The following is a 19,306-nucleotide window of genomic DNA, read 5'->3' as shown; positions in this document are numbered from 1 at the left end:
GCTACTTTATACTGAGAGATTTAAAGGAGATGTAGATCACTAGTGTAAATAAATGTAAGGTTTGTTTATGCTTATGTTTCAGTATTGACGATGACATCCCAAAGTTTTAATATGAACAAAATACATTTCTTCGGAAATGCTTTGATAACATATTTATCATGTTTTTCTGGGAACAAATTCAGCAACATATTTCTTTAAGAGATACTCTGATTTTCAAAATAAAGCATAAACAAATCGGTCTTTTCCGACCGTGAAAATGGGGATGTCAAATGTTACATATTGGTAACCGACTCCATTAATGAAATAACAAGAATTATATTAAAGTTGAGTTTATTTTGAAAAAAAAACATCTTAGTTTTAAAACGGACCAAAAGAAAAGTATAAGGTTTTTTTTTGTGAATAAATCTAACTTCACTATTGCTGACCAACTCCAAAAAATGAAATAATGTAACGACCTGTTTCGAATCGTTTCCCATTTCGGGGTGGTGATCAAGGATTGGGTATTAGCAAGCTTAGGATCCTTGAAGAATTGAGTTTTAGGCTCATTTGGAGGTGCATGAATTAATTTGGATGATCCGGGTATTCGGTTTGTGTTTTGTAGTCAAAGGGTATTTTGGTAATATGTCAGCTCGGGCTTTTATGGAAATTGGAGGTTGTTCGGTAAATGGTAAGGCATGCACGAGTTGATTAAAGTGTAGGACTTCTCGTTACATTTTCATGGATATAAGGATCGTCGGAATCAGATTTATAACGAAGAAGTTAGGGCCTTCGGAGTGCTTAAGGATTTAAGAGGAAACCCTAGTATGGGGGGGTACCTAGGGAGTACGCGGGGCACACTGATGCGATGGGCATTACACTCGGTATAATGTGGTGTATGCTTAGTGTACTGCGAGAATTGGATCGGGGTGCGAGACCTCGTACGCTGGGCGTACGAGGAGTACGCGGGGCGTATGAGGGGTAAAGTGAAAACCCTAATTTGGATGTTATAGCCTATATAAGCACATTAAATCTTTAGGTCTGGCCTCTTTACCAGCCTCAAAGTCCCCAAAACCCTAGAAATCGTCCCTTAACCTCCATGGTTGTGTTTTTGAGCTCATGGTGTGCATCTTGGTGTGTTTTGGCTCACATTCAAGAAGAAGGAGTTTGGTGCAAGGTTGTGGATCAATGAAGAGCTTGTGGATGTGGATTATTTGCTTCATTTCCAGCTTGTTTGAGGTAAAAAGCTTTGATATTGTTCATTGTTGGCTTAGATCTATTATGCATGAGTTTTGGTTCATTTTGGTCCCAAGAATGAGATATAGTGGTTTGTTACCACTCCAGGAGCTATGAGTTGCCAATCTTGGTGTTTTGGAGGTTCTAGATGCACAAAATTATCTCCTTTAGGGTTTGGAATCCCCTATGCATGAGATGGTGTCCATTTGGTGAAAGTTTAGTGCTTTATCTTGAAGATTGGATCTTTTGGGGCATGCAAAGTCATCAAGTCAATCACTTTAAGGTTCTAGATGTTCTTTAAGAAGTAGATCTGTGGTTTGGACTCTTGGTCTTGAGCATTAAGAGCTTAAGAAGGGTTTTAGCTTAATGGGTGAGCACATTGGGCATACAAGTCTGTACGCGCATCGTACAAGCCAAATAGCAAGTACGCTTAGCGTACAGCTGAGTACGCACCGCGTACTCAGTCAGGTGGGTTTTTGCATTTGGTCTTCGAGTTTGGGCTTCCTTTTTGGGCTTGGGTATTTGAGTTATTAATGAGCCATCTGAATGTAAGTGTTTTGGGCTAAGAAAATTGGTTGGGCTTTAGGATAAGGCCCATGTAAGGGTTTTGGGCCTAATTTGGAAAATTGGGCCATATTTGGGCCTTGGTTGATTATTTGGCTTTTGGGCCTTTCAGATTGTGAGTTTGGGCCTTAGTCTTGGACCAAGCTAGGTTAGGGGCAAATTGGTCTTTTTACCCCGAGTGTGGATTTATGGTTAGGGATTGGGACCCAATGTGGTGTGATGATTGACTCATTGTTTTATTTGGATCTTATAATGATGTTTCTGGAATACTAGTGTTCACTAGTTTTAATAAAAAAATGAAATATTTGAGTCTTATTTTTGGGATGTTACAATTTGGTATCAGCGTTTTGGTTTGAGGGATTCAGACATTCTCGCATGTGTGTCTGAACTCAAACTGAGGATTTGGTAAAGTCTTTCAAAAATGAAAAATGATTTAAATGGAAAACAAGTTTTATACTTAGAGAGAAGCCTTGTATGCCTATTGTTTGAGCTTGTAGACTTCTTGTTGTTGATTAGCCAGTGATAGGTTGGCCTGATATGTGATGCTTAGTAGCCTAGGAAGCATGGGATGCTAGATTGGGTATAATTTGTAGGTGTAAGGCAATCAGTAGCGGGAGTGGGAGCTCCTAATATGAGTTGTAGTATGTGGGATTGGTTGCTTGTGATTATTCTATGGATTGGAGTGTTACTGCATGAATGTTGCTTGTTTTGTGCTTGTAGAACTCATAAGTGATACGAGTTAGCTATTGTGTGAATATGTCAAGTCACATGTGGAAAAGGTTGGATAATCTTAGAGTGACAAATTTGACCCTATTGCGCAGCTCTCGTTTGAGTCTAACCGTTTTACAGATGAGTCTGTTACTCGAAGGATTATCTAAGCTTTGTTGCATGTGATTGTGTTCATGAGGTAGCTAACTGACATTATGAAGAGTTCTTCAGCAGCTGATGGCAGGGTGAGGTCGGGAACCTAGGAAAGCATAGGGATTGCTTCGGTGGGTTTGGTTGTGCTGGGTAGCTAGTGTTTGGAGCTTGAATTAGAGAAGGCGACTTAGAGGATTCGGAAGGATTCTTGAGGAAAGTATGGATAGTTGTGGAAGGTGGTACTGGGCCCGTACTACTAAAAGCACATGATTCATACTCGAATCGGGGAGAGTCTTGGAGAATCTAGGAATCATGTGGGGTGAGGATTCTTGAGTATTTTCGGATCTTTGCATGATATTTCGCGTATGGTGATGAGCTCTCAGGATGTAGGTTCAAGTTTGGGTTTAGGCTCAGGTGCAGGTACTGAGTCGATCGATGCATGGACGCGGGAGTTCATTTCATCGTAGATTACTCGCAGTAATTTTGAATGGACCCCGGTTGTCTTTGGTTCAGTCAAGGAAGGGATTTTGGAGCTCTTTGATGGTCATCTCGGGGCCATTCAGACCGGAATAGTGGTAGGGCAGTTTGGGGCTCATCTGGAGCCTACAGCTTGTGGATCCCTATAAATCCTTCAGGAAGGAGGATCCTATTGTTAGATCTTCTCATTTGGGATCAGAGGGGAGTTCTGCACCATATTCTTAGGATGGTCGGGGTAACTTAGGAGGAGGAGGAGGTCAGGATTCCTTCAGGTGCTTTCGCGGGAATGTTATCTTCTGTTTTCTTTTGGGTTATTATCGGAAATTTCTGTTGCTCTGAAGATTTTGTTTGGGTTTAGGAAAGCAGTATTTCGGGTTAGTTCTCTGCTATCGTCTGGGTTATATAATCAAGGATTGTTATATGTCATTCTGCATGCTGAGAGTCTTTAGTGGATCATCAGTGGGTTGTATCTTGTCGAGCGGGTTTCAGTGTGCTCGGTTGTTATTCAGGTTCTTGTTGGAATCAATTCAGCGGTATTGTTCGGAGGATCTTTGGTCAGGGTTAGCGGGTCATTTTGTTGGATATAGTGTCTAAGTCCATAACTATATTTGGTATGTACTTGACCCGACCCGGCATGGTCCATTTGGGTTGCACTTCACCCGAACAATTTACGGTTAATCTTTTGAGAATAGTATAAGTTATGATTTATTAATATATTATAAGTTCTAATATATTAATATAAAATCATATTATTTAATTAGTGTTGATCTATAATTAATTTAGAGATCAAAAGTATGACTAATTAAATATGGGCTCTTGTATTTATATAGTGTGGGCTAATGCGTATTTGGAATGGGCTAGGCTTGCATGGAAAGTCCATGGATACTCCATGGAGCTTTAACCCATGAATCTCATGGAAATGAAAAGACATGGGTATTAGGGTTTACATGGATGTAACCCTAATCCACCACACTATATAAAGGAGGCTTTGGTTCTTGAAATTGCACTAGTTGATGTGTGTAAACTAAGAGGGCCGATTTCAAGAAGTTTGTGACTATTCTCTCAAGTTTCCAAGTTTGTGGTGATTTGTGACTTCCATTTGAGGCATCCACATTATTGGTGCTAGGCTCTCAAACTCCAAGCAATCAACTACTACTACAAGGTAAGTAATTCTACTAGTTTTATTTGATTCAAGTACCCCATGTCATGTTAGATAGCATAAGAACCTTGGAAAAATAATTATTTGCATGTATCTTAGTCAAACATAGATCCAAGGTTTTTAGGGTTGCATTTACACCATAGGAGTGTTAGAATGCTGAAAACCCATCAGTGGTATCAGAGCCTGGTTTGTTTATTTGATACTTGATGCAAAAAAAAAAAAAAAAAAAAAAAAAAAAAAAAAAAAAAAAAAACTTGAAAATCGAAGTTTTGTTCGAAAGCTCGTATCAAAATTTCAAGTTTTGTATATGTACTTACGATTCTTGAAATTTTTGATATGAACATTCATAAACATATGAGTTTAGAAGATCATAGAAATTATGTGCTAATAATTGATTAGATTAATTCTTGATCTTTATGTGTTTTAATGGAGTCCATAACTAGTTCTTAAGTTATGGATAACCAAAAGTCACATTTATAAATAACCATTAAAAGAACACATAGGTTACAAAAAAATGAAGAGTCTTCATTTTAATAACCATTAACTCATAAGTTATGAGAAATGAAAAGTTTTGAAAGTTTACAAAACTTGCCCTCAAGTTTTGGAACATGTAAAGTCATATTAAAAACTTTAGTTCCAACCCCTAGAATTTTAAAAGTTAAAATTCAACCCTTATACTTTATAATATTATAAGTTTAATAATATTTATATATGTATAAGATCAAGTCGTCTTACCGCTAGTACGCCTCATTCACGAAGTCGGTCTATAAGGGGGGTATAAGGTTGTTGCCTATAAAATGGCAACTTAATGGGTGTCCACTCTCACCCACCGCTTCCTTGATCGGTGGAGGGTCGTTAGCCGAACGGGTAGGACAAGGACTTATAAATTCTCATTAAAAGTATAATGATAATACTAAAGTAACTAAACTTTATTGAATTCCCAATCTTAGTTATTTTAGGAAAATGTGAATAAGGTGCTAATCCATGAAATTACACTTTACACTTTGTTTAAGTCGTTAGTGGAGCGTGTGTGGTTAACCGGCACACTAACTTGAACTTAACAAGGTAGGTAAAGGGTGACTTAATGTGTATCATAGTATCGATGGAGCGTGTGTGGTTAACCGGCACATCGATTGAGGGGTAATACATTAAGGGTACCAAGTAATTTGCATGGTTACTTCACACCTTGTTTTGTGATCCTCGGCATCCCAGTCATAAAACTTGAAGGGCACACTCGAGATTGAAACATGCCATTGAAGAAAGTTCAATGAATCTCAAAGAATCTAGGAGTTTCTAAACCAATTAAAACCTAATTAAATATTTCGTTTTTCATGGTGGAAATTGGTGAATCGTCATTCACCTACCTTCAAATATCTTATAGCTTAGATTACGGCATCCCTCTTCTAAGTTATAAAATATTGTGTTGGGTCCTAGCCTTAATATTACATTTGGGTGTTTTGTTAAGGACTATCTCTATATCTAATCTAATCTATTCCCTCTTCTTTTCAAGATGTCTTCCAATAACAATGCTTCTGGCTCAAACCCTACTAGCTCCTTCTCTCTCATGAATCTTTGTGGGAGAGTCATCTTTGATGGGTCCAACTTTACAGATTGGATCAGAAACATCAGGATGGTCACTCGGTATGAGAACAAAGAATATGTTCTCGACAAGGAGCTGAAGGTACCCGAGCCAACTGCTACTCCTGAAGAGCTTGCTGAATATGAGGTACATGAAAGAGATGCTACAAAAGTGGCATGCATCATGATGACCACCATGACAGCCGAGCTCCAAAAGTCCTATGAGGACTATTATCCTTTTGAGATGCACCAGGACTTGATGGACCGCTACCATCAAAGTGCTCGTCAAGAGTGATATGAAATAATCTCCTTCATGATAACAACCCGAATGAAGGATGGTGAACCCATCACGGACCACATGCAGAAAATGCAAAGGTATGTGGACCGTTTATTGAAGCTGAATGTGAACTTCCCTGAGGAGTTAGCAATAGACATCATTTTGCACTCCTTGCCATCGTGCTATGATCAATTCCGCATGACATATCACATGAACAAGGAAGAAGTCACCCTCAGCAAACTTCAAGGACTCTTGAAGACCGCCGAAAGTGGTCTAAAGGGTAAGTCGGTTGTTACTACTCCTACTCCTACTCCAACTGCGGCCAATGTCTTGGCAATCGGGCATGGCAAAGGGAAGAAGAGAAAGAACCCTTCTAAGGGTACCAAGGGTAAGACCCTTGAAGGCTCCTCTTCAAGTAAAACCAAGAAAGGTTTTGTCACTCCTTCTGCTAACCCTAATGAGGCTGAATGCTTCTATTGCCATGAAAAGTCGCACAGGAAGCGAAACTGCCCAAAGTACCAGCAAGATTTGCAGGATGGGAAAGTAAAACCCAACCATGCAGGTATATACACTATATTGTCTAATAACTCACCTCATTCTAAGTCTTGGGTCCTTGATACAGGTTGTGGTATTCACATATTTTGTGATTTGCAGGGACTAAAAAGAAGTGAGAATGTGGAGCAGGGAAAGATAAACTTGATCATGGGAAACAGGAAAGCTTCACCTGTCACCAAGATAGGAGTTTATTCCTTAGTGCTAAATAGTGGGTTTACATTAGATTTGAATAAATGTTATTATTCGCCAGAAATGGCAAGAAATGTTATTTCCTTTCATGCATTGTATAAACAAGGTTTTACCTTTTATTTTGATAATAATAATGGTAGTTTGATGCTTTCTTTAATAATGTTCTTTATTTTAAAGCATTACCTTGTGATGGCGTGCATGAAACTGTATCTGTTGTAGATAATCTAGGAAATAATGTATTGTGTATTAACTCTTCCACTAGCTTAGATAAAGCATCCTTATGGCATTGTCGTCTTGGACATGTAAGCAAGAAACGCATAGGCCAACTCCAAAAGGATGGAGTCTTGGAGTCATTTGACCTAAAGTCAGATGATAGTTGTGAATCTTGTTTGCTTGGTAAAATGACAAAGTCACCTTTTACTGGCACTTGTGCTAGGGATGAAGGTTTGTTGGACCTCATACATACGGATGTGTGTGGACCCTTCAGAACCGCCACAAGAGATGCTAATCGGTTCTATGTGACTTTTACTGATGATTTTAGTAGATATGGATATGTTTACCTAATCAAGCATAAGTCAGAAACCTTTGAGAAATTCAAAGAGTTTAAGCAAGAAGTGGAGAATCAGTTGGGCAGGAACATTAAGATGCTTCGATCCGATCGTGGTGGTGAGTATCTTAGTACTGAGTTCCTTGACTGTCTTAAGGAATGTGGGATTGTCTCACAATTGACACCTCCTAGGACACCACAATTGAATGGTGTAGCTGAGAGGCGCAATCAGACCTTGTTGGACATGGTTCGTTCCATGATGAGTCGATCTTCGCTACCAATCTCATTTTGGGGGTATGCCTTAGAGACTGCCGCCCATATCCTTAATCTAGTCCCTACAAAGAAGGTTGCCAAAACACCTCACGAGGTGTGGACTGGAAAAGTTCCTAATCTAGACCACATCAAGATTTGGGGTTGCGAGGCTTTCGTGAGACGCGAGACTCACGATAAGCTCGAACCCCGAAGCGAAAGTTGTATTTTCATCGGCTACCCACAGAAATCCTTTGGTTACATCTTCTACAGACCCAATGATAATGTGGTCTTTGTAGCAAGAAGAGGATTCTTTCGAGAGAGAGAATTCATGAGCCAAGCAGACAGTGGGAGGCAAATTGACCTTGAGGAAATTCAAGAGTCAAGTGGTGAAGGAACCTCAAACCCTAGCCCTCAACCTGAGGAGGAAACTCCTGTTGAGCCGACTGAAGAATCTATACCTCTGAGGCGTTCCACCAGAGTTAGGAATGCACCTGAGCATTATTATGGTTTTCATATTACTGCAGAAGGTGAGACACTTATCAGTGATAACACACTGGTAAATCTGGATGAGCCTAACAGCTACACGGAAGCCATGGCAGGCCCTGAGGCTGCTAAATGGAAAGAGGCTATGGATAGCGAGATACAGTCCATGTATGACAATCAAGTTTGGAACTTGGTTGACAATGTACCTGATCGTAAGATAGTTGGGTGCAAATGGATCTTCAAGAAGAAGACCGACATGGATGGTAATGTACACACTTATAAGGCACGACTGGTTGCAAAGGGTTATTCTCAAACTCCGGGAGTTGATTATGATGAGACCTTTTCACCAGTGGCCAAGATTAAGTCTATTAGGGTTCTGTTAGCCATTGATGCATTTCATGATTATGAAATATGGCAAATGGATGTCAAAACCGCTTTCCTTAATGGAAAGTTGGCTGAAGATGTTTACATGGTTCAGCCAGAGAGTTTTGTCAGTACAGAGTACCCCAGTAGAGTGTGTAAGCTCGAGAAATCCATTTATGGATTAAAACAGGCACCTCACAGATGGAATCTTTTCTTTGATGAGAAAGTCAAAGAATTTGGCTTTTCAAGGAGTGAAGATGAATCTTGTGTCTATATCAAGGCTAGTGGGAGTATAGTCAGCTTTTTGGTACTGTATGTGGATGACATACTACTCATAGGAAATGACATCCCAACCCTGCAGGAAGTAAAGTCCTGGCTTGGGAAGTGTTTCGCTATGAAGGACCTTGGAGAAGCTGCCTATATCCTAGGGATAAGGATTTTGAGAAACAGGAGTAAAAGACTAATTGGACTTAGTCAAAGCACCTATATGGACAAAGTGTTGAAAAGGTTCAACATGCATAACTCCAAGAAAGGAGAGTTACCCATCCAGAGTAACGCCAGATTGAGTAAGACACAAAGCGCTAGTACTGAGGCTGAGATAGCAGAAATGAGTCGAATACCTTATGCTTCAGCTGTAGGATCGATCATGTATGCTATGACGTGTACTCGACCTGATGTAGCCTTTGCTTTGAGCATGGTTAGTAGGTATCAGGGGAACCCTGGCAAGGCACACTGGAGTGCGGTAAAGAATATCCTCAAGTACCTACGGAGGACTAAGGACTGGGTCCTTACCCTCGGTAGCAGTGAGGACATGAGAGTTGTAGGGTACAGTGATGCTAGCTTTCAGACTGACAGGGATAATTTCCGCTCTCAGTCGGGCTGCATCTTTATTCTAAACGGATGGGCAATTACTTGGAAAAGTTCCAAGCAGGAGACAGTGGCTGATTCCACTTGTGAATCAGAGTATATCGCAGTAAGCGAGGCAGCAAAGGAGGCTATATGGCTAAAGAACTTCATCGGAGACCTTGGAGTTGTACCAGCTATAAAGGAGCCAATAGAGATTTTCTGTGACAGCAATAGTGCGGTTGCCTTAGCCAAGGAACCAAGAGATCATGGGAGATCCAGACACATTGATAGAAAATATCACTTCATCAGACATCGAATAGAAGAAGGAATCCTCGTGGCAAAGAGTGTATCATCGGATGAGAACCCAGCAGATCCCCTCACGAAGGGACTGACTCGGGCTAAGCATCTCCAGCATGCTCGGAGCATAGGGCTGAAGGATGATATTAGTTTTAGTGGTTAGATAATCTTGAAATTTGTAAAATGTAATTGACATTTGATGATAAATAAAAGCTGTTATTTATGAGTAAAGTGTTGCTATCTCTTGTCAATCGTTTACTATTATTTCTTTTTGCATGTTTTGACTTCCAGAATAATTATGTTATGGTTTATATCATATTATTCAAACTCTCCACAGTCGGTCATATGTTGGAAGTAGATATGAATCAAGACTGTCATGGGTTGGCTTGTAGAGGTCTAAGATGTTAGACAAAGCGGGGCTACAACACTCATGAGTGCTCATAAGTTCTGAGTATTGGATTCAACCCACGCTCACTTGTATCACTTCATGGAATTTATCTCGAGTGATCGTGAGACGGTAATATCATATAAGTCTTCAAACCTAGAGGTATGATTTGTTGCCTATGAGTTGGTTATGCATTGATTGCACGAAAACGCATTGGTAACTCGATGTTATAAACCGTGCCTTTGTGTGTAGTTCAACAAGTAGTAGAGCAAACATATGAGTCGAAGTTTATCTGTTCCTTCTAGGATTAGAAGCGATATTTGGGCCCCTCGATGATTTTGTTTTGACCTATGTACCGGGCCCAGTCAGAACTAAATTGATGTGTTCAGTTAAGTTCTATGTCAAACAAATTAGAAATCGGGAAACAAATGCTGGACAATAAGCAAGACCATGTTCCATGTATTTGTCCGGCTGATATCTAGAACAGAGGATTATATGATCACTTATCTAAAATGGCGCTTCATAGTTCAACAGAGTTTAAAGAGCTACGATTGTTGATCGGTTCCTGAAGTCATACTTGTAACTATAGTTATTAGACTTATCCAAGTGGGAGACTGTTGGATATAGTGTCTAAGTCCATAACTATATTTGGTATGTACTTGACCCGACCCGGCATGGTCCATTTGGGTTGCACTTCACCCGAACAATTTACGGATAATCTTTTGAGAATAGTATAAGTTATGATTTATTAATATATTATAAGTTCTAATATATTAATATAAAATCATATTATTTAATTAGTGTTGATCTATAATTAATTTAGAATTAATTTAGAGATCAAAAGTATGACTAATTAAATATGGGCTCTTGTATTTATATAGTGTGGACTAATGCTTATTTGGAATGGGCTAGGCTTGCCTGGAAAGTCCATGGATACTCCATGGAGCTTTAACCCATGGATCTCATGGAAATGAAAAGACATGGGTATTAGGGTTTACATGAATGTAACCCTAATCCACCATACTATATAAAGGAGGCTTTAGTTCTTGAAATTGCACTAGTTGATGTGTGTAAACTAAGAGGGCCGATTTCAAGAAGTTTGTGACTATTCTCTCAAGTTTCAAAGTTTGTGGTGATTTGTGACTTCCATTTGAGGCATCCACATTATTGGTGCTAGGCTCTCAAACTCCAAGCAATCAACTACTACTACAAGGTAAGTAATTCTACTAGTTTTATTTGATTCAAGTACCCCATGCCATGCTAGTTAGGATAAGAACCTTGGAAAAATAATTATTTGCATGTATCTTAGTCAAACATAGATCCAAGGTTTCTAGGGTTGCATGTACACCATAGGAGTGTTAGAATGCTGAAAACCCATCATATTTCTCCTGTGAAGTCAGGGATTTAGTGGTTTTATCATCTGTTCTAGTATGATCAGTGGTTGCCCATGGAAGTACTTTTGGGTTCGAAATCTATCGTTGCTTGGAGAGGAGCGGTAGCAGGAAGATGGTGGTGTCAGTTGCGTCAGTTGTTTAATCATTGGATGTGTCAGGGGAGTTGTATTTTCGCATGGATTATAGTTGGTTAGAGTTCAGTGATTCTTTGAGAATGTAATTTGGAGTGGATGTTCGTCAGTGCATGGCAAGGGTTGTGGTTTCTAGTCCTCAGCATAAAAACCCAAGGAATTGGTATGGTATAATGGGAGGTGATTTGGATTATCAGACTGGTTAAGATTTCAAGAGTATTTTTCAGGGATTTCAAAAGTTGGGCGATCATTGAGTTTGGCTACTATTGGAATGCTAGTATTGATTAGCTCAGATCATAGGCGGTTCATGCTATATGAGGTTGATGGATTGGGAATCCATCGAATTTAGGAGATGGGAGAGCTTCGTTGAATCCAAGTGGGGAGAATCGATCAGGATTTTCGGGAGTTGAGAAGGGTGTGGAACTAGGGCAAGTTTCACATCTTGGCCAGGAGGAGAGACGACCCGAGTGGCCATTTAGATTGAGGTTGTGTAAGTGAGAGTTCAGGAAACTTCCAACCGCTGGTCGGTATCTCCTTTATTATGCATAGCAGGCTTGTGGTTGTGTCCAGGTTGAGGGCTTTGGATTTGAAGTATGACCCACACACCTTATTGGATGCAGGTTTCGGCTCAGGATGCGTGGGGTGGTGATGGTTAAGGTATGGTAAGGCCATGGGTGGTAACCATAGTTGGTTAGAAGTGTTGTAAGACTACGATGGGATCGTAACATTCACCGGTTCGAGGTAGACTATCGTTGGAGGTGGTCATGAGCGTAAAGGAGGAATCAGTTGTGCCTTGGGCATGCCGGCCAGGATTGTCGAGGAGTATTTCTCTGTTTTAGGTTAAGGACCATTGGGGTCCGAGGCGGATTCGGGCCTGTGTAGCTCTAGATGGGTGGGACCCATGGGCGAGGCCCTTGTGATTATGGCAATGCAGGTGGGACCTGGTAGAGACCGTTGCGTCAAGGTTTTAGATCGTGAGTTGTAGGATTAAGTGGGTGGTCAGTATGTGACGTAGAGTGGTTTATAGGTTGGGTAGCCTTGTTATTGGGGACTCTTGGGAACCTGGTGGTTGGACTAGGTTCGAGACTGGTAGTCTCAGCGATGTTTTGGGAGCTTTTATATCTTGTTCTAGTGAGGGGTTGCTGTGAATCAGAAGGTTTTGGGTGAAATACAGGTGCAGATCCGTGGATCTCGGATTATGAGTTAAGTATCGAGTTGGTTTTTAGGTGAGATCTCGAGTTGGGGACTACGAGTGTTCATGTGCAGGATTCTCTTTTCATTGGATAAGAATATGGGGTATCTATATGCCGAGGGCATCAATCGAAAGGTTCAAGGGGTAAGGAATGGATTCATTTTTGATGATAGATGAAGCCATTAAGATTGTGCCTTGGATTGGTTCTATTTGTGTAGGGCATCAAGATAAGTCAAGGTGGTGTTATTGATTTGAAAACCGTGTGTGGAATCGTTCATTCGGAGATTATGTTAGGCTACTTGCAGTTTGGGTTAAATAATCTCAGAGTAAAAGATCTGACCCTGTTGCGCAGCTCTCGTCTGAGTCTAACTGTTACAGGGATAAGTCTTTTACTCGAAGGATTATATGAGCCTTCTGTCAAGTATAAGTGTTCTGAAGCAATAAATGGTCTGCAATTCTGCTTTCTAGTGGGAACCTCAAGTTATCAGAAGTTGAGTAGTCAGTTAGGGGATAAGTGTAATGAATTTTGGCAATGGTTCAGTATGGGCGGTCTGTCAGGGATTGAGACCATCTCGACACTTTAGATTTTAGAATGAGTGGATGTGGTTACTTGCAAGGGATTATTTTGGGTGGTGAAAGGATCCGTTCGTCTTTAGGTTGGAGAGCCCTGCTAGGGTTGGTTTCGGTTGCCTTGGAAAGGCTGTGGTATGCTCGGGGTTGTGGTCGTGTTGCACAGGTTGTCTGGCGTGCCGGGGATAGTAAGGAATGATTTCAAGGACGAAATCTAATTTAAGTGGGGGAGAGTTGTAACGTCCTGTTTCAAATCGTTTCCCATTTCGGGGTGGTAATCAATGATTGGGTATTAGCAGACTTAGGACCCTTAAACAATTGAGTTTTGGGCTCATTTGGAGGTGGATGATCCGGGTATTCGATTTTTGTTTTGGAGTCAAAGGGTATTTTGGTAATTTTTCATCTTGGGCTTTTATGGAAATTGGAGGTTGTTCGGGAAATGCTAAGGCAGGTACGAGTTAATTAAAGTGTAGGACTTCATGTTACTTTTTCATGGATATAAGTATCGTCGAAATCGGATTTATAACGAAGAAGTTATGGCCTTCAGAGTGCTTAAGGATTTAAGAGGAAACCCTAGTATACAGGGCGTACATAGGGAGTACGCGAGGCATACTGATGTGAAGGGTATTACGTTGGGCGTAATGTGGCTTACGCATAGCGTACTGCGAGAATTGGATCGGGGGTGCGAGACCTCGTACGTTGGGCGTACGAGGAGTACGCGGGGCGTACGAGGGGTAAAGTGAAAACCCTAATTTGGATGTTGTACCATATAGAAGCACATTAAGTCTTTAGGGCTGGCCTCTTTACCAGCCTCAAAGTCCCCAAAACCATAGAAATTGTCCCTTACCCTCCATGGTTGTGTTTTTGAGCTCATGGTGTGCATCTTGGTGTGTTTTGGCTCACATTCAAGAAGAAGGAGTTTGGTGCAAGGTTGTGGATCAATGAAGAGCTTGTGGATGTGGATTATTTGCTTCATTTCTAGCTTGTTTGAGGTAAAAAGCTTTGATATTGTTCATTGTTGGCTTAGATCTATTATGTATGAGTTTTGGTTCGTTTTGGTCCCAAGAATGAGATCTAGTGGTTTGTTACCAGTCCAGGAGCTATGAGTTGCCACTCTTGGTGTTTTTCAGGTTCTAGATTCATAAAGTTATCTCCTTTAGGGTTTGGAATCCCCCATGCATGAGATGGTGTCCATTTGGTGAAAGTTTAGTGCTTTATTTTGAAGATTGGTTCTTTTGGGGCATGCAAAGTCATCAAGTCAATGACTTTATGGTTCTAGACGTTTTTTAAGAAGTAGATTTGTGTTTTGGACTCCTGGTCATGAGCATTAAGAGCTTAAGAAGGGTTTTGGCTTAATGTATGAGTACGCTGGACGTACAAGTGTATACGTGCAACGTAGAAGAAAAATAGCAAGCACGCTTAGCGTATAGCTGAGTACGCCCCGCGTACCCAGTCAGGTGGGTTTTTTCATTTGGGCTTTGAGTTTGGGCTTCCTTTTTGGGCTTGGGTGTTTGAATTCTTAATGGTCCATCTGAGTGTAAGTGTTTTGGGCTAAGAAAATTGGTTGGGCTTTAGTGTAAGGGGTTTGGGCCCAATATGGAAAATTGGGCCATATTTGGGCCTTGGTTGATTATTTGGCTTATGGGTGTTTCAGATTGTGAGTTTGGGCCTTAGTCTTGGACTAAACTAGGTTAGGGGTAAATTGGACTTTTTACCCCGAGTGTGGATTTATGGTTAAGGATTGGGACCCAATTGTTAATTGGGTCTTGTTTTGATATTGGCAGTTCGGGGATCTGTCAGCCAACAGCCAAGGATCGTTTGTGTGATTCGGCAGTGCGAGGTGAGTCTTCTCCGGGTGCTCGTGAGTCGAATGCACCAATGTCGTCTGTAACGACCCGAGTTCCTTTCGTTAGTGAAATTAGTGTTCCTTTATATACGATTAAGTTTTATGTGTATTTATCATTTAACATTATGTCGATTGTATGTTCGATAATAATAATAATAATAATAATAATAATAATAATAATAATAATAATAATTAAATATATGTGTATATATAAGATAGGAAGGTTGTAAATAATTCAAACCAAAGTGAATGGTGGTTTTTGAACAAAGATATAAATCATAAGGGTTAATATTGTAAGTTAGCTTTAAAACCAATTCAATTTGTACGATCAAATTCAAATAACCCTTCATGTGGTAAAAAAAGATAACCATCGCTATATACATTAAATCATACACATGACGAAGTGAGCCTCCTTACGATCAATCTTCATCATGCACATATAATCATAAATATAACGTACATCTAGGTTTAAGGTGGGAGGAGTACATGGCTGAAACTTGAAGGACTACAAGGATAAAATCACATTAAATCTTCCTGCGGTTACGTCCGATGGGATTATGAAGATCGATTAGGCTTCATACGTTTCTTGATGGGCTTATACACTTGATCTGGAGAAGTCTACTTGGGTTGTTGAGTGTCGATCATTAGGAGGGAAGAAAAGGGTGCGTTTCTTCATCTCGTGTGTGCGCATAAAGAAAAAAAAACGATTCAGGAGCCTGGTCATTGTCAGTCGAAGTCCAAGGAGAGGAAAACAACGTGATTTGTGGGGCAAGGAGAAATCGGCGATCAAAGAAGGAGGAGAGGGGAAGAGAAACCTCGCTCACTCGGTTCTAGAGGGAAGGAGGCTGCGAATTTTGCCAAGGATTGGTAAATAAAATCATCTTTTAATCTCTTTGTGTGTTTACATGTCAAATTCAATGTCAATCGGTGATTGTTGTTGTTGATTCTCTTCTTAATTGGTGATTACAATCTCATCTCCTTCTTCCTAGAAACCTTTGGAGGTTCTTATGGTTTAATTTCACTTTTGTTGGGTGTTTATGATGGCTCTATTGCTGTAAAAAAATTGCGTATGAACACCTTCAATAAGTTTGTTGTTCAAATTCATATTTTGAGCAAAGTTTTGGAGTCTCAATCTTTGTTGTTGCTTTATAAAACTTAAGTTAACTTCCACCATGAATCAAATGGATATGTTTCTGTGATTAAATCATGCTATTTCTGTTAAGAAGTTAATTTTTACCCTTATAGGTGTTTTTAGTGATGGCGTAATGTGTTAAGTGGTCAAAAAGTCTTTAAAACCCCAAGCTGGAAAATTCAGCAAAAATTACCAATCTGTCCCTGTATTGGAAAAATTATAGAAAAATAACCAGGAATCTAATTAATGATTTGTAAACTCTAAAAGTTTCCATTTTGAGTCTAGTTTATCCATGAATTTTTCCAGAACCTGTTGTTGCTTCAAACTTAGGTGAAAATCGCCTTTTTCACCGGATGGTCAAAATTTAGCTGCATTGATAGGCAGATTTGTAAAAATCATATAAAATTATAGAAAAATCGTTTGGACCTTCAAAAGTACATTCTGAAAATCTGAAAGTCTGAACTTCAGGAATATGAAATAAAAACGAAAGTTATACAGGTTCTAAGTTTGCTAAAACAGCTCTAAACAGGTGGCTATTTTGGGTCCAAAACTGGGAATTTTACTTGCTAGTTGATTTATGTGTTTGGCTTATAAACTTGTCATCTTTGGCATTGTAGAACTCCAATAACCTTGTTATTTGAAATGTAATAGGGGCAAGGGTGATACTTCAACCAATACAATATTTGAAGTGTGAGTTGGTCATATTTTTGGCAAAGGTGAGTCAACTTGTGGTTTTAAAAGTACATTGTTAGGAGTATCCCATATCTTAGATGGATTGGGATGAACCTAGTTATCTAGGATGCATGTGCCCTTTTGATGATTGATTGTTATGCCATTATTGTTGAAATGTTTTATGTGTAATGATATCTAGGGTGTTGCATGCTGGACTCTTCCTTGTTTGGTGTGAGATGTGAGTTAGGGTCATGCTAGATTGAGTGAAGTGTATGAACATTATGTGATGTGAGCATGTTAATTCTTGTTTGAAAATATTTGTTTAAAATGTTTTAGGACATTCATGCTAGTGTTGTATCAACTTCATTGATGTGTTGTGTATGGAAGTAGTGTGTGATGTAAAATGTAATAACTTCATGAAATTACATGTGTGCATGAATATAACCCTTAAAGAGGTAATATGTTAATAAAAGAATAATCAAAATAAATACATGATTACTTGAAAAAGTGTAACTCCTTATTTAATTAATCATTATTAAATTAAAAAGGGGAACACACTAGCGGGGCGAAGGGTAGAAACCTAGACATAGGTATATACCCAATCCGGATATTATGATGGCCTAGTGGGTTGAAAGATACCTATAGGAAAAGAGCTTAAGCCAACTTTGACGCCGACTGGTTTTTCTAGACAACCACTCGGGACATGGTCTTGGTACACCTTGGTATACTGGGACTGGAGTGATGTTGGTCAAGCGGTGGGACCAGCGCAAACATCACGTGGGATTTGGGAGGTGTATCTGTTGGAATTGGCACCGTTCGTACCAATCCTGAACGACAACGCATGTATACGTATGTGCACAGTCGGAGTAGCGAACGCAGCGCGCCGGGGGCAATGATTACGGGTGAGAGTCGCGCCTCACTTAGTGCATTGGGTCGTGCCGGTCACGTTAGTAGCGAACGGGGTCTAGCTTTGGGGAGGTTTTTGCGGTGAATAAATAGACCCTAACTAGGAGGTAATACTTAATAATTACAACGATGAGCGGTGAGTGATTATTAATGTAAAGCGGAGAAACAAAATATTATATATTAATATTTAAGCGGTGAGATTAAATTACTTACAACGGCATTGAGGAGAGTAACTAATATAACAAGCTCTAACTGAAGAACTAAAATAAATTGAGCTAAACATGTGTTTGTTATGTGGTGTGATGTTGTATGTCTTGCTAGTGAGTCATTGACTGTGTGTGGATGTTTTGTGTGAATCCATCTATGATATGAGTGTTCTCTTAACACTGTACTATATTGACTCACTTAGCTTATGCTAACACTTGTTCTTTGCTTGTTGGTTTTTGTGGAATGGAACAGGTAGCTTGACATGATGCCTTGGTGAGGATGGGAATCTTTGGGTAGTATAATTTAGTATCTTTAGTTATGATACCATTTGGACATGTTGGGTTTTCATCATCATGTTTTTGTGAACTTTATATTTTGACATGAAAGTAACATTGGTGATGTTTCTAAAACAATCATAATAAGTCTGCCGCAACGTATTATGTTAAATAAGTGTTTTAAAAAAAAATTGGATGAAAAATCGTGATGTTACAAGTTGGTATCAGAGCCATGCTGTGAGTGAACTGAATACAGAGGCCGGTGTTCAGACTCACAGTGTAGACTGGCTCAATTAGGTGATCTAGGATTCTAAAGGGGGGAGGGTGTGTGTTAAGAGTTATAGGATTGTTATATGTAACTTCCTGAATTTTCATTTCATGTGATTGTTTTGTGTGCTTAAAGTTCTTTATTATTTAGGAACATGTCGCACGTCGAAGGGAATGTCAATGCTGGAGGAGCTGGTGTGGGGCAGGACAACCGTACATCCGAGACGCCACTGTTTGTTTTTCAGACCCCACCGGCTGGTCGTCAGCCACGGGCCCAGCCAACCCGTAGCGAGCACAGCACTGCGAGTGCTGCTATCATTGCTGACCTTCAGCAGCAGCTTGAGGCACGAGATGCAGAGTTGCAGAGACGCGATCGAGACATGGAGCGGATGCAGCAGGCTATGCGAGATGCGGGGATTTTACCACCCGAGGACGAAGAAGAGGAGAATGAGGAGCCACGAGAGGTGATAGATGAGAGTCGCTCAGTCACTCGCGGACGGAGCAGGGAGCCCACTAGAGAACGTGTTGAGGGGCGGGGTAGTCCCTACAAAGAATTCACTGTCCGCAAACCCCCTGTCTTCAAAGGAGGAGAAGACCCAGCATTATGTGTGCAATGGTTGCGTAAGATGAGGCAGATTTTCCGTTCAGGGGACTTCACGGAATTACAGA

The sequence above is a fragment of the Lactuca virosa genome, chromosome 3 (genome assembly GCF_052849685.1).
Source record: "Lactuca virosa cultivar CGN04683 chromosome 3, Lactuca_virosa_CGN04683_v6, whole genome shotgun sequence".
NCBI classification, from domain to species: domain Eukaryota; kingdom Viridiplantae; phylum Streptophyta; class Magnoliopsida; order Asterales; family Asteraceae; genus Lactuca; species Lactuca virosa.
Note: the sequence above shows the minus strand (reverse complement) of the source record.